Below are 14202 nucleotides of genomic sequence, written 5' to 3'. Positions count from 1 at the left end.
CATAGTTTGAAAACTGATTCTTAAACTTAAAGATTTATTTCTAATACATACTGTATATCATTATCATAATAATGCTTGATAAAAAATTACATACGAAACTTGGTTCTTTCTTGAATTTTTTTTTTTTTCGATCGATTCCCAAACATTTGAATTTTCAAGGGTAAGATGCTTCTATCTTCCTTATAATTTATTGACCAATGAGGCCATAATATGTTTCATGAGAGTGAACTCTGTCATATATTTCAAAACTGTAAAAAAATACCATCTGCAGCCAAATTTCAGAAAAACTGTGACGAAACATCTTCAAAGCTCATTTGCTGATGCATTTGGCAAAACGTAGTCATCAGCAAACCTCAGTTAATTGTTACATGAGATAATGAAAAAATTTGTCGCAACATTAATATTGCTTCCAATACAACTTTAAAATTTTAAATAGTCCTATTGATTGTTTTTATGCCTCAACGCTGAAAAATATAAATGAGTAAATGCAAAAGTAAAATGCACCCATCGATAACAATGAGTGAGCGAAGCGTTTGGAGAGAAGGTGCAGGATTTTTGCACATGAAAGTGATGACAATTGATATGTACGTACAAGAACTTGGGATGTACCTAGCTACGTATACACATAAATATTCAATTCTATCGTTTTGAACATTTTTTTTGTTTTTGTTTTTGGGAAAATATCTGACTATATAAATGAATATATGTCTGTTGAAGATTTTATCTGAAAATGGGCAATGTATTTTGTTAAATTCTATCGTTTTAAAAAGTTTTTATCAGGTGCATTCTGTGGTCAATCTTTTCCAGCTGAGTCAGGTACATTTGTTTGTGGCTCACAGGAATTAATATTATTTTAATAATTATGAATCTGGTATCCAACTAACATTAGTTTTGGCAGGCCATTAGAAAATAACAATCATAATGTAGTATGGCCTTTATCTGCTCGGGTTCCATTCCATTTTTATGAGTTTTGGCTGACTGACTTCAGAGTGACTCACCACTTTTAGAGCTTTCACTCTCCATTTTCATATTCTGTTTCAAGGGTTTTAAAGAGATCCTGAGGATATAGGAAAGTATTCTGCTATCATACTCAGATCTTTTGATTAGCCAATTTATTGTTAGGTGTGCTTTATTGAATATTATAGATGTAACCAGAGCCCATTTATTGATAGTCAGACAATTGCCCGTTCTTTTTCGTAATTTCTTTACTGGATATATCTGTTGTCTGTACTATAAGTTTTTATTTTTTTTATTTCTTTTCTATTTTTTTCCACTTCCTAAATTAACTTTTGGTTCTTGAGTGGAAAACTATTCAGAAAGTACCACTTGCATCCATTATTCTGGGAGCTCTTAGTCTTATGTAGGTCCTTAATATTTTTTGTAAGGTCATCTCTTACAGATATTCATGTGATATTAGAAATCAGTTCTGAGTCATAATCTATAAGTTGCATTCAGTACAAAGAGTCTATTTTTTATATGTGGCCTCTTCCGACATTTTGTTTATTTCTTGTTTATATTTCTTTGACCTAGTTCTCTTATAGGTTGTAGATTTGCTTTTGATATTCATTCCCAAAAAGCTCTTTGGCATTCCGTTTATTTCTTGTCCGTTTTATGTCATGTCATTCGAAGTCACATTTTATTTAAATGTGTAACAGGCAGAAGACATTTTACCTTCTAAAGGAGGTTTATACTTTGTTATATAAAGCAAAGCTCCGTTTTCAGTTTCACTTGAATTTTTAGAAGCTGAAATGTGAATCATTCTGAAAAAAAAGGTATTGTAAGGAAGTTAGGGTTGAAATCTCAGTTTTGTGTGTTTTTATTATTATTATTATATTTTTTTTTTTTTGCTCTGTCACAGTCCTCCAATTCGACTGGGTGGTATTTATAGTGTGGGGTTCCGGGTTGCATCCTGCCTCCTTAGGAGTCCATCACTTTTCTTACTATGTGCGCCGTTTCTAGGATCACTCTTCTGCATGAGTCCTGGAGCTACCTCAGCCTCTAGTTTATTAGATTCCTTTTCAAGGATCTTGGGATCGTGCCTAGTGCTCCTATGATTATGGGTACGATTTCCACTGGCATATCCCATATTCTTCTTATTTCTATTTTCAGATCTTGATACTTATCCATTTTTTCCCTCTCTTTCTCTTCAACTCTGGTGTCCCATGGTATTGCGACATCAATGAGTGATACTTTCTTCTTGACTTTGTCAATCAACGTCACGTCTGGTCTATTTGCCCGTATCACCCTATCCATTCTGATACCATAGTCCCAGAGGATCTTTGCCTGATCGTTTTCTATCACTCCCTCTGGTTGGTGCTCGTACCACTTATTACTGCAAGGTAGCTGATGTTTCTTGCACAGGCTCCAGTGGAGGGCTTTTGCTACTGAATCATGCCTCTTTTTGTACTGGTTCTGTGCAAGTGCCGGGCATTCGCTTGCTATGTGGTTCATGGTTTCATTTTTCGTATTACTTTTCCTACATATGGGAGAGATGTTATTTCCGTCTATCGTTCTTTGGATATATCTGGTTCTTAGGGCCTGATCTTGTGCCGCTGTTATCATTCCTTCAGTTTCCTTCTTTAGCTCTCCCCTCTGTAGCCATTGCCATGTGTCATCGCTGGCTAGTTCTTTAGTCTGTCTCATGTATTGTCCGTGCATTGGTTTGTTGTGCCAGTCCTCTGTTCTGTCTGTCATTCTCCTGTCTCTGTATATTTCTGGGTCTTCGTCTACTTTTATTAGTCCTTCTTCCCATGCACTCTTTAGCCACTCATCTTCACTGGTTTTCAGATATTGCCCCAGTGCTCTGTTTTCGATGTTGACGCAGTCCTCTATACTTAGTAGTCCTCTCCCTCCTTCCTTCCGTGTTATGTATAGTCTGTCCGTATTTGCTCTTGGGTGTAGTGCTCTGTGTATTGTCATATGTTTCCTGGTTTTCTGATCTATGCTGCAGAGTTCTGCCTTCGTCCATTCCACTATTCCTCCACTGTATCTGATTACTGGCACTGCCCATGTGTTTATGGCTTTTATCATATTTCCGGCGTTGAGTTTTGACTTGAGTATCGCCTTGAGTCTCTGCTTATATTCTTTCCTCATCGTGTCCTTCATCTCTTGGTGTTTTATATCCCCTCCTTCCATTATTCCCAGGTATTTGTATCCTGTCTCATCTATGTGGTTGATGTTGCTCCCATCTGGTAGCTTTATCCCTTCAGTTCTCGTTACTTTGCCTTTTTGTATGTTGACTAAGGTGCATTTTTCTATTCCAAACTCCATCCTGATGTCCCCAGATACAATCCTTACAGTCTGGATTAGGGTATCTATTTCCTTGATGCTCTTACCATACAGCTTGATGTCGTCCATGAACATCAGATGGTTGATTCTGTTGCCTCTTTTCTTGAGTTGGTACCCGGCATCCATCTTCTGTAGTACTTTTGTCATGGGAATCATGGCTACTACGAAGAGTAGTGGGGACAGTGAGTCGCCCTGGAAGATCCCTCTCCTGATATTAACCTCTGCTAGTCTTATTCCAGAGCTTGTAAGTATTGTATTCCAGTTGCGCATTGTATTTTTGAGGAAGCTGATGGTGTTTTCCTCTGCCCCATATATTTTCAGACATTCTATTAGCCATGTGTGTGGTATCATGTCGAAGGCTTTCTTATAGTCTATCCATGCCATGCTTAGGTTGGTTTTCCTTCTCCTACTGTTCTTCATTACCATTTTGTCTATCAGGAGCTGGTCTTTTGTGCCCCTACACTTCCTTCTGCAGCCTTTCTGTTGGTGGGGGATGGTGTTTGTCTCCTCTAGGTAGTTATATAGCCTTTCACTGATGAAACCTGTTAGTAACTTCCACATTATTGGTAGGCAGGTGATAGGCCTGTAGTTACTGGCTATTTTTCCCTTACTCTTGTCTTTTTGTACTAAGGATGTTCTTCTTGTGGTCATCCATTTGGGTGCATGGTGATTTGAGATACAATGCTGGAGTTGTTCTGCTATTCGTGGGTGTAGGGCCTTGAAGTTTTTGAGCCAGTATCCATGGACTTCATCAGGACCTGGGGCTTTCCTGTTTGGCATTTTCTTTAGTTGGTGTCTGACTGCGTCTGTCGTGATCTCTGTGAATATTTGTTTTATTCCCCCCCCCACACACCCACCCTGTTTCTTCTTCCTTGAATCCTGTTTATTCTCCCTGTTTCCTTCTGTCACTTGGACTTCCTGGAGCCATGTTGCATTTTTGTTGTGTGATACCGGATTGCTCCATATGTTTTCCCAGAGTCTCTTACTTGTTTCGGCTTCAGGAATTTCTGGTGGTTGTCTTCCCCTCTTAGTTGGCTGTATAGTCTTTTCTGGTTGGTTCCGAATAGTTTGTTCTGGTGGTATCCCTTATTCCTGTTCATGTACCGTTGGATCTTATGTGCTTTGGCCTTAAGCCTCTGTTTTACATCTTCTATTGTGTTGTTTAGTCCCCTCTCTTGTACTTTGTATTTCTCATTGAGTTCCTCTCTTGTTTTCTTGCTTCTTAGCCTTTTTTCTGCCATCTCTTTCAGTTTACTCAAGTCAGATCTCATCACATGATTTGCTTTTCCAGGCGCCTTTTCCAAGGAGGTTGCTGTTTTGGTTTCTGTTGGGTTGGTTGTGCCGGTGGTGTTGGTGTTCGAATCCCCATCAGTTGTTGCATGCTAACATTTGTTAACTCTTGTTAGTATTAGTTTAGTAACCTACTTCAGCAGTGGCCAAATCTTTTAACTTCATTCAAAAAATTACAATGCTGGTGTTTATGATGTAATGATTGGTGCTTTGGTAATTTGCTGTAAATTACAAAAAGTTTTTGGACATTACTCACAGACCCATGCATAGCCCATTCTTGTGTCTGTGTGAATCCAAGACAACAGTCCCTTCCCGACTTTTCTCTTCTCAGTTCGTGTATGTATTTAGAGATTCAGTGTCCACTACAGTCTGACTTGACTGACTGTCTAATGGCTGCTCTCTCCTGCAGATTTGAATTTCTGGATAAAAAGTCTTAGTAGTCATAAAAATGCTAAAATATTCACAATATCTTGATAAATTGTTAGATAATAAAAATCCATAATTTTATTAATAAAAAATAGTATTATTAAGCAAAAGTCAAAACAAAGACTATCGAACACCTGAATGGTGTTTCCCCTCAGTGTTTGCCTTAAAATACCTAATTTAACATAAACACTATTCACAAGTCTATGTTTTATCTTTTGCACATTAATACAGTTTATTTGGATGACTTTGGATTTTCTCATAACAATCTTCTTAGAGTGATCTCTTCCTAACCCCTCTGACATGGAAATTCCTTTGATACGAGTACTGTAGTATATGGAAAGCTCTCTCAGCAAGTGAGACAGTGGACTGTCCGTCCCTGTCAGGGTAGTTCTCACCCATTGCCACCAATACATACTCTGTTCATATCCTTTGCTTATAAATTGTCGCTTTTTCATGTTGGGCTTATTTCTCCAGACAGTTATGTATTTATATGCTTGTTTGTTAAACATGAAACCATTTGGATCCGGTATCAACTTGCATACCTTAGCTGAAATCAGTCCAGAATCCTCATCATCAGGAGGGTCTGGACTTGATGTTTGTGGCGCTTTTACCTGTCTTGAATATGAACTCCATGATGAGTTTTCTGTGGTAAAGTTTAGTGCAAATTTAACTTAACCCTTTTCCTTTTTTTTTTTTTTTTTTTTTTACTGTACATTAATTTTAGAATTGTTTCATGGGGCAACTGGGAGGTTTTCCATCTGTTACACCTTTGTAGCCCTCCACTCTCAATTTTCCTGTTAGTGCTAAATACATCATGGTGCTTGATTTTCGGCCTGAATTGTAATATATTTTTCTGTATATTCTGTATAGTACGTAGTACATAAATCATAAAACAGCCTGCCTCTGTGTGAACAGTTCCCAGTCGCTCCAACTAATGGTTCTAGTTACATCTTTTTTTATTAATTTATATTTTCTATTTGATAAGTGCGACCTTTTATTTCTTATCTCCCTTTACTTTTCTCTTACTTCTGTCTAATGAGCACCATACTCTTTGGAAGCTTGAATTTCCAGTCAGTGGCCCCTGTGGTGGGCTTCTTCCATATGAATAGGTTTTTCTTCATCTTCTGATTAATAGTAATACGTAATAATATAGTGCCATTTGATCATTTGCAACAACTTGAGAGATCGTGAAAGGAAAGAGACAGATTATACTGCACATGCCAGCAACGCTCCACTTGCCCAGATGTCAAGATACCATTCTTCTTAGTTCTTCTTTGCTTTCTGCCATTTCCTGTCCTTGTGATGGGAAATTCATTTGTTTCCAGTCGCACATTTCTTCATTCATTCTTCTTCGCTTAGATATGTTGTGTTTATTTCTAGTGTAAGATATTTTATCCTAAGAGAGGTAGATTCTTTCATCTGACTTTCCACCCTTTACATACAATTGTTTTGTAGTGCAGCTGTGAGGTTTTCCTCTTGTTGCTCCTTTCAGACCTTACTGTCGGTTTCCCTTTCGTCACTGAATGACTTCATGGGTCCCAGGGCTTAGCCTTTGACTGAAATTCTATATTCCAATTCCTAGGAAGATCATTGGCATGCTTTTCTCCTCTTGGTTACTGCAAGTATGCTCTTTATGTTTGTCTGTTCTTGACTGCAGCATTCATTCGAATTTATTACGTAATTGGGCTTAATTTTTTTATGTTTGCTAATTATAGGAGCCTTATGGAGAAAGTGTTATTGCCTCTTAGCTACTTGCTTAGTTCTAAGATATTTCATGTTCCTTATTCCTATTTATGTCCTTCCCCCTAACTGTGGGATAACTTAAACATTCACTGTTCTCAACTGAGTGTGTTCCTGCAAATAGAAGGTTTGTTGCAATGAAATAGAGGAAAGATCAGTTTAAGATGTGAATTGATATCTATGAGTTTTGTAAGATGGCCACTGTTAAACGAATTCATATACGTGTATACCGTATTGGATTGGTAGCTACAACTGGTTTACCATATATTTACATTTGCCAATACATATTTTTTATTGCTTTTCTTTATTGTATATCAGGGAATTAACTAATTTTCAATCTTTTAAGGTTTATTTTTTAAATAAAGTATTGTGTTTTTTTAAAAACCCACATTTGATGTTAGGTCTTTCATTTTATTCAAGTTTTATATTGCCAATTTAGAAAAAGAGACTTAAATTCTGAAACCTTAAGTAAAAACAGTGAGCAAAAGGGTAATACGTAGCGGGTGAACCTTTTCATTTGGAAATCTCTTATTTCTTGTGGACAAGGTTTGGTGTTCATTTTGAATAAGTTGTGGCAGCTTTGTTTGTGCAGAAAACAAAAGATGGTAGTCAGAACATGAGTTGTTTGGTCATGAGTATTTTCTTAATAGCATCATTTTGTCGTTTGAAAGTCTCCAAATTACAGCATTGAATTTATAATTGCCATTTTCTTCATTGCAGGTTACACGATACATCACGATGTGGAAATACCAGAAAAGCAATGAAAGATTTTTCATCAGTTGTCTGCACAAATGCACCATTCTCCAAGAGATTTGAAGCGTTGCAGAAAATCTCTCATTGGACTTTCTCCTAGGGATTTGTCTAGATTAAAAGTTGGAAGTGGTCTGAGATAACAGTTACAGAAATGAGACGGCTGATAAGAGACCAAAAGGAACTGGTGAAGAGTAGAGACAAAGAACAATGTATCTGAGGCTGAAGGGACACTGTAGAGAATGTTTAAACCATTTATTTCCGGGACTTCGATTTTCCTTCTATAAATGAGAACCTTGAAATAACTGCCATGTGTATTGTACATATTTTACATATCTTTTTTGACACTCTTACATCAGGTTTCCTTATAAGAGGTTAAGTGTTTGAAGGGTACATTGTCCTATTCCTAGAGCAGTTTCAGTTAGACTTCCCATGTCATTTCAGACCGTGCCTTGCCCTTAGCCTCCTCTCTCACCATTACAAGACCTTTCTTTAACACCATTTTTCTGAGGTGGACCCCAGTGTTTGTCGCAAGTTCTCTGGATGTTTTTACCACTATATTCTAGCAATTTGTAATACCATTGTAAAGTTCCAACACTTATTCAGCAAGTCCCTCTTGTGCCCTTTGTCTGTGTAAGTTCCAATCTAACTGTTTCTCTAAGTATTCCGTTCAGTGCTTTCTCAAGACATACCAATTTATCACACCCTTTTCATGCATGTTTCTTCTCGTGTAGTCATTGATTTTAACAGATTTTTTTAACATTTTCTTCCATCACCCATACTTTAGCACACTGCGTTTCGGCAGCCTTTCCCCTCCTCTTCCTCCTCTGTATTTTGCTCAGTAACATGAGTTGCCTTAACCTTTACATGTAATTTGGATGATCTCTCTTCTCATTCTTCTGGTTCCATCGCTACCTCTGTAACGCTGCCTGAAAGTATCTTGTACTATTTCCTTCTTGTGTCTGACTGTTCACATTCTGGTATTTCTTGATGTATATGTGTAGGCATTTATTCATTGCCATTATGCCTCTTCTGCATAGGATTTTGTGTCCTGATAGTTAATGGCCCGTCAACACAATTCTCATTGTAATTTAATAAGTTACTTGTATTGTTAGTTATTTGTTTATTCATTTAATTCATTTTTTCCTTTTTAATAAGTGATCTCGTCCTTCTGTATTTTCCATTTCCTTCTGTTACTTTTTTCTAATGAACGCCATAATATCCTTTGGAAGCTTGAATTTTAAGTCAGTGCCCCTGTGAGGGGCTTGTTACTTGTGATTAGACTTCATTTTCTGAATAACAATAGTGATAATTTTAAACTTAATGCAAATGCCAGGGGTGTTTGCTCATTTTGAGTAGGCTTTTATTTCCATGTATTCTGGTTGATTCTTCTGTGATTATTTCTCTCTCTGCGGTGCATTGTTCATATCTGAAGGGAGGACTCTCCTAACCTCTTCAGATGTTGCATTCTATGTTGATTTCTGTAGTGATCCCTCTTTCCAATCAACATCGTTAGTTCAGATTCTTTCTCTTCATCTAGAAGAATCTGGAAGCACTGCCTTTACTGTTCCACTGTGTCATTGTATTATAATTTTTCCCTGTCTTGTCGTATTCATGTTTACTGTTGTGTTATTCAAGACAGGTTCATTCCCAGATGCCACAGCACCTCCTTAATGAACCACTTGCCTATTTTCCTCCCTCCTCTTCTCATAGGTCTTGCTATCCACTTTTACCTTGTCTTTTCTTATTTCTGTGTCCTTCTGAAAACCTTAGTCTTTATCAGAGAGGTTGCTCAGGTCATTCATTAGGTCATGTGGAATTTTTCTGGTTCTTAGCTGACTGACAGAAGTTTTTGTTGTTTTTTATCTAAGACAGTCTTGTAAGGGGTCACCAATGAAGTTGCAACTTGTGTGGCTTAGTGTAGATGGTACAAAATATTCTCTTTGACATCTGTTAGAATTGGAATATACGTATTGCTTTTTGCCTCTTATTTTTTACGCTGACATTGTTCAATTTTCAGGCCTTAAGCAAATGCTATTTAATCATAAAACTTCAGTAATGTTAGGGGCACAGTATATTAATAGATTTGATTATATTTACATGCATTCATTTTCTCAGCCAAATTATAACTTTTGGCTAAATTAGATACCCATTAATATTATTAAACCATTATGCAAGTCCTTACATTGATGTGGGAAGTAACAAAACATGCTATATTAGGTAACATGAGTTTTAAGTTTGTTCCTTAATATCTAGCATACTGTATTTATTTACAGTGTGACTTTATATTGAAATTTATCAGTATAAAAGTTGCCTTAAGGGATACATAATTATTTGTAAAATATGTACTCCATTACATAAATATTTGTTTTTGGGAAACAAATATTCTGTCTTGTCTATTCAGTGCGAGTACCACGTAATGACTAATTGAGAGTCAAGTCAGAAAAGAAACAAAATTGTATTATAGCCTACAGATCTTTGGAAAAGCTTCCTGATTTTGCTTCCTTTATAATTGTAAATAAGGTAATGAATTTTACTTAAGGCCATTTTGAAAATACAGAAAAATTGCACAGTTTTTAAGTTATTTGAATAAATAGTGCGTGTGTTTTGTTGACACCTACAAAAAATAATTATCATTTCAGGTAAATTTTTATTGTCATTTTTTACAGACCTCTCCAGGTTTGATCCCTAAAATCAAATCCAGTCTAAGTCAAGTGTAAAGATATCAGCCATTAGGCGTACCTTTTCCTATTGGAAATCTCATATGCCTATTGTCAGGAAGTTGTCTTCATTTTGAATAGTTGTCAGGTGTGAGGGATGTGCTCTAGTGTGGGATCGAATCCCAGTTCTGTATCCCACAATTCTAATTCTGGTGTTTTTTTGTTGATTTTCCTTAACGTCTTTCTTGCCACAGTTAGTCCTTAGTTAAGGTTCACTGTTATCTCCCTGTTGTCCCCTTCAGGTGGCTTTATGTTTGACCTGTTTGATTTGCTTGGGAAGAAAAAATGTGACTCACTGACTTATCTGTAACCCTCTTAATGGTGCCATCCATGTTGGATTCTAGTTGCTGATGTTTATTGTTCTCATCAGTTGCATCAACTATCTCGTCCTGGTGTTGCTTTTAATCCATTGAATCCCTTCATACCTCTAGGCAGCAATTGGTTTGTGACTTCTGCTGCTTAAGATCATTGCGTTTGTGTGTGTTTTTTTTTTTTTTTTTTGTTTTTTTTTTTTTTTTTGCATCAAAGCCGTTGTGTACAGCATGTTTTCTCAGAATAGAGGCCTTTTGCCCTTCTTCAGCCCTCAATCGTGGAAGGGTATTTGGGTTGAAATTGTGCTGTGAATGTGGAGTTTCGAGATTCATTGATGTTCAAAGGACAATAATTGAGAGACTTCTCCAGTTTGTAAAGAGAGAGAACTGTCTCTTATCCCCAACTTTCCTGGCTCTTGTCATGTTGGTTTTATTTTGGTCTTTTCCACAATTGGACTTTTATATTACCAACTTGTTTGTTTCCACTTCACAGCTATTCTAATCGTTCATGGTTGATTTTGAGATTTCATGGCCTTGTGATTTACAAAGGCTTCAAGTTCATTGTTGATACAGACTGAACTTTTCAAATTTGCCTGAATTATGAATTTCAATATCAAACTACATGTTTGTACACCCATTCATTCTTGTAATTTTAGCACTTTCAGCCATTCACTAGTCTGTAAATTAAAGAAAGGGTTTATGATTTGCCCTTTTGATGGAACGTAGAAGGCTTGATTACCTAAAGGTTTTAAACTTTTCTGGCCAAAATCGGGTATTCTTAGATGAAGAGGTTGATAAAGTCTTGTTTTTATATCAATGAATCTCTAGGAAAAGTTTGCTTCCAGGCCATGCTTTTGGCTTTTAAAAGTTCAGTTTCGATTCCTTCAGTAGTTTCAAATAAGATGGTCAGACTTTGGGCTCTTGTGCAATGAGGCAGTGTCCTGCTATGTGCTCGAGTTTATTAAAGCCCATATACGTAGGTACCCGTGGGAATAGATTACCAAAATATTGATAGACTAAGAAACCTCTCATGGAAATATGAATTAGTATTTGAGTGGAACCAAAATGCAGGAGTAAGTAGTTTGGTCAGAATTGCGAACTTTGGACCAAGAAAGAATGCAAATGATAGTTAATTGGAGATGCCATTAAATACAGGAGATTGTAAAATACTTGAAACAAGAAAGCCTTTCACTCACTGCAGAGCAAAGAAGTTTGGAGGCCCCACACAAACAAGCATAGGGCAAGAGATGAGGGGGAAACCTTAAGAAATGAAAAGCCTAACACTCCCCCATGTGGTTCTTGTCTCTTTTGTATGATTCAGACAAAGTTAATACTTGAGTGCAGTTGCAAGGTATCTGCTGTCTGATATACAGTTGTTGTTAGTACTATTTGGCAGGTGATTTTGAGCCATAAAAGAAGGTGAAAGGTAGGAGGACACTTGTAAGAATTAAATAGGTTTTTCATACTTGACAAACTTGTAACAAGACGGAATGAATGTGAACTGCCTTAGTAGTGAGTTTTACTCAATCTTATTGGGTAACAATGAAAAGAGGTCGTTGCAAGAATCAGTTTTTTTTTGTCTAAGCTATTTTACAAAAAAAATTTAAATAAGAATTATTTATGTTGTTAATCCACATTTCTCTGTGTGGTTAAACGTGAAATTTCAAGTAAAAGAAGAAAAAACTACCTTGAGGGGAATAAGAACCAGTCCTGGGGTATTTGAAAGTCCCTCTGGGGGAATAGACCAAAATGCCCATGAAATAAATCTTGATAGGCCAGGCTGAGTAATATTTTCCAAGACTCAATTTTGCATCAAAAGGAAAAGATAAATGTTGAAAGTAGCCTAATGGTCTTTTAGAACTGAATGATTGATTGAAGACTAATAGGAAGTTATAGGTTGCAGTAAAATCTTAAAATTGGGAAAACCACAATTATATTAAATGAACATCATAGGTAGACTACTATGGTGTAATAACCAAAAATAAGTAAATAATGGTCCCATATGCTTGGGTTTGTGAGGACTGCACTAAGAAAAGGAGAGATTCACCTTACTGACTTTATTCCTCAGAGACTGATGCATATAAGGAGGCTATGCGGACGAAAACGTAGTGTCCGTCAAGCACATATGCAGAAGAGGACTGAGTCCCTGCTGTGATTGTGTTTTCTCGTACCTAGAAATATACATATAACTGAGTGTTCAGGATACTTTTTTTAGTGATATATATGTTGGTGGAAAGACCATAAACTAACCTACTTTTTGGTATATAATAAAAAGAGATATACAAAGGAAGGACGGACATTTTGGTAAAAATGCATGCATGCCATCAGGGAGGCCTTAAGGGAGTGGTGGGTCCTTTCCACCATGCCATTTGCTGCAGGGTTGTAGGTCGTGGTGGTGTGGTGCTTCGTCCCCCTCAGGAGTGTCAGGACAGTTCAGAATTCCGAGGTGAAGGTGGTTCCCCAGTCGGTTGTGACATCGTCTGGCACTCTGAAGCAGCTGATCTAACTGGATAGGAGGGCTTCAGCGCAGGCGTCTGCGGTGGCTTCTAACATTGGGGTGGCCTCTGGCCACTTGGTGGATCGGTCGATCACAATCAGGAGGTATCTGGCACCGTCGGATGGGGGAAGAGGGCCAACGACATCCAAGTGTATGTGCCCAAATCTCCGCTTGGATTGAAGGAAGGTGCCTACTCCTGATTCGGTGTGCCTTCCTGTTTTGCTTCTTTGGCACGCGATGCAGTTCCTGGCCCACTCCCAGGAGTCCCTCTTGATGCCTTGCCACACAAACTTCCCGTGTATCACATCGAATACCAGCTTTTGCCTGGAGGCTGGAATCAGGGGGCATGGGTGGCCGGTACTGGTGCTGCAAAGGAGCATTGTCTTGGAAGGACTGAAGGGAATGTTTTCCCATCCGAGGGCAGTAATGGCTAGTTCCCAATCTTAAGTTGAGCTCTCCAAGTCTGCCATCTCACTTCTTATGGCCGACGGATGTTGTTAATGGGGGGCAAATCTTTGAAGAAGAATGCCAAAACACTCCTGTAGGGGACGTTGTAGTGAGTCAAAAGTAAGACTCAAAAGTTATATGAATTTTTATTTTGTTAATTAATTCTCTGAAAAAAATTGTTTTTTTTGTACGTGATGTGTGTCAGTATTTCATTCCACTGCTAACTGTCAATTGGTTCTTCCCCACAGATGTAGAAGCTTGCCATTCAGGTGAGCTTCCTATTCAAGAGCTGGAAACTTGAAACTTGGTCACCAAATATTTTTTGTCTAAATTGATATGATTTTAACCTGAAACATTTAATTTTAAATGATCTGGATGAAAGTTCTTGGGAAAGTAATGTTTGTTTAAATATTGTGCACCAGTGTCCCTTTTCGTTAATTATTGAAATGGATTGAGTTTTGTTTCCTTTGTTTAATAAAGAATTATTTTTATACAGAAGGATTTCCCTTGTATGATAATACTCTCCTTGATTTAAAATAAGTCCTTTTTTTGTTTTGTGTTTTTGCTTAGAGAAGATAAATTACTTATCCACTCTGGTTTTCATGACATAATACATAATAACAGACCATATTTTACCAAAAGTACCATTTAGGATAATACTGAAAATTTTAGGGGACTCTTGGGCCAGTTTAATCCTGAAATCTAACCCAAAAATATTGGGGCTCTTCAAGCT

General features: G+C 37.3%; 1 long non-coding RNA gene across 1 annotated transcript in view; it reads left to right on the top strand.

Moving 5' to 3' along the window:
• The window catches only part of LOC135198201 (uncharacterized), a 44013-nt gene extending 33299 nt beyond the window's left edge, over positions 1-10714 (top strand). Inside the window, exon 6 of the long non-coding RNA XR_010310748.1 lies at positions 7465-10714. This is a non-coding gene — a long non-coding RNA (uncharacterized LOC135198201). The remainder of the gene's footprint in view (positions 1-7464) is intronic.
• The last annotated feature ends 3488 nt before the right edge of the window (positions 10715-14202 follow it).

This window comes from Macrobrachium nipponense, chromosome 21 (genome assembly GCF_015104395.2).
Source record: "Macrobrachium nipponense isolate FS-2020 chromosome 21, ASM1510439v2, whole genome shotgun sequence".
In the NCBI taxonomy this organism is placed as follows: Eukaryota; Metazoa; Arthropoda; class Malacostraca; order Decapoda; family Palaemonidae; genus Macrobrachium; species Macrobrachium nipponense.
Note: the sequence above shows the minus strand (reverse complement) of the source record. Positions and strands in the feature narration are given on the sequence as shown.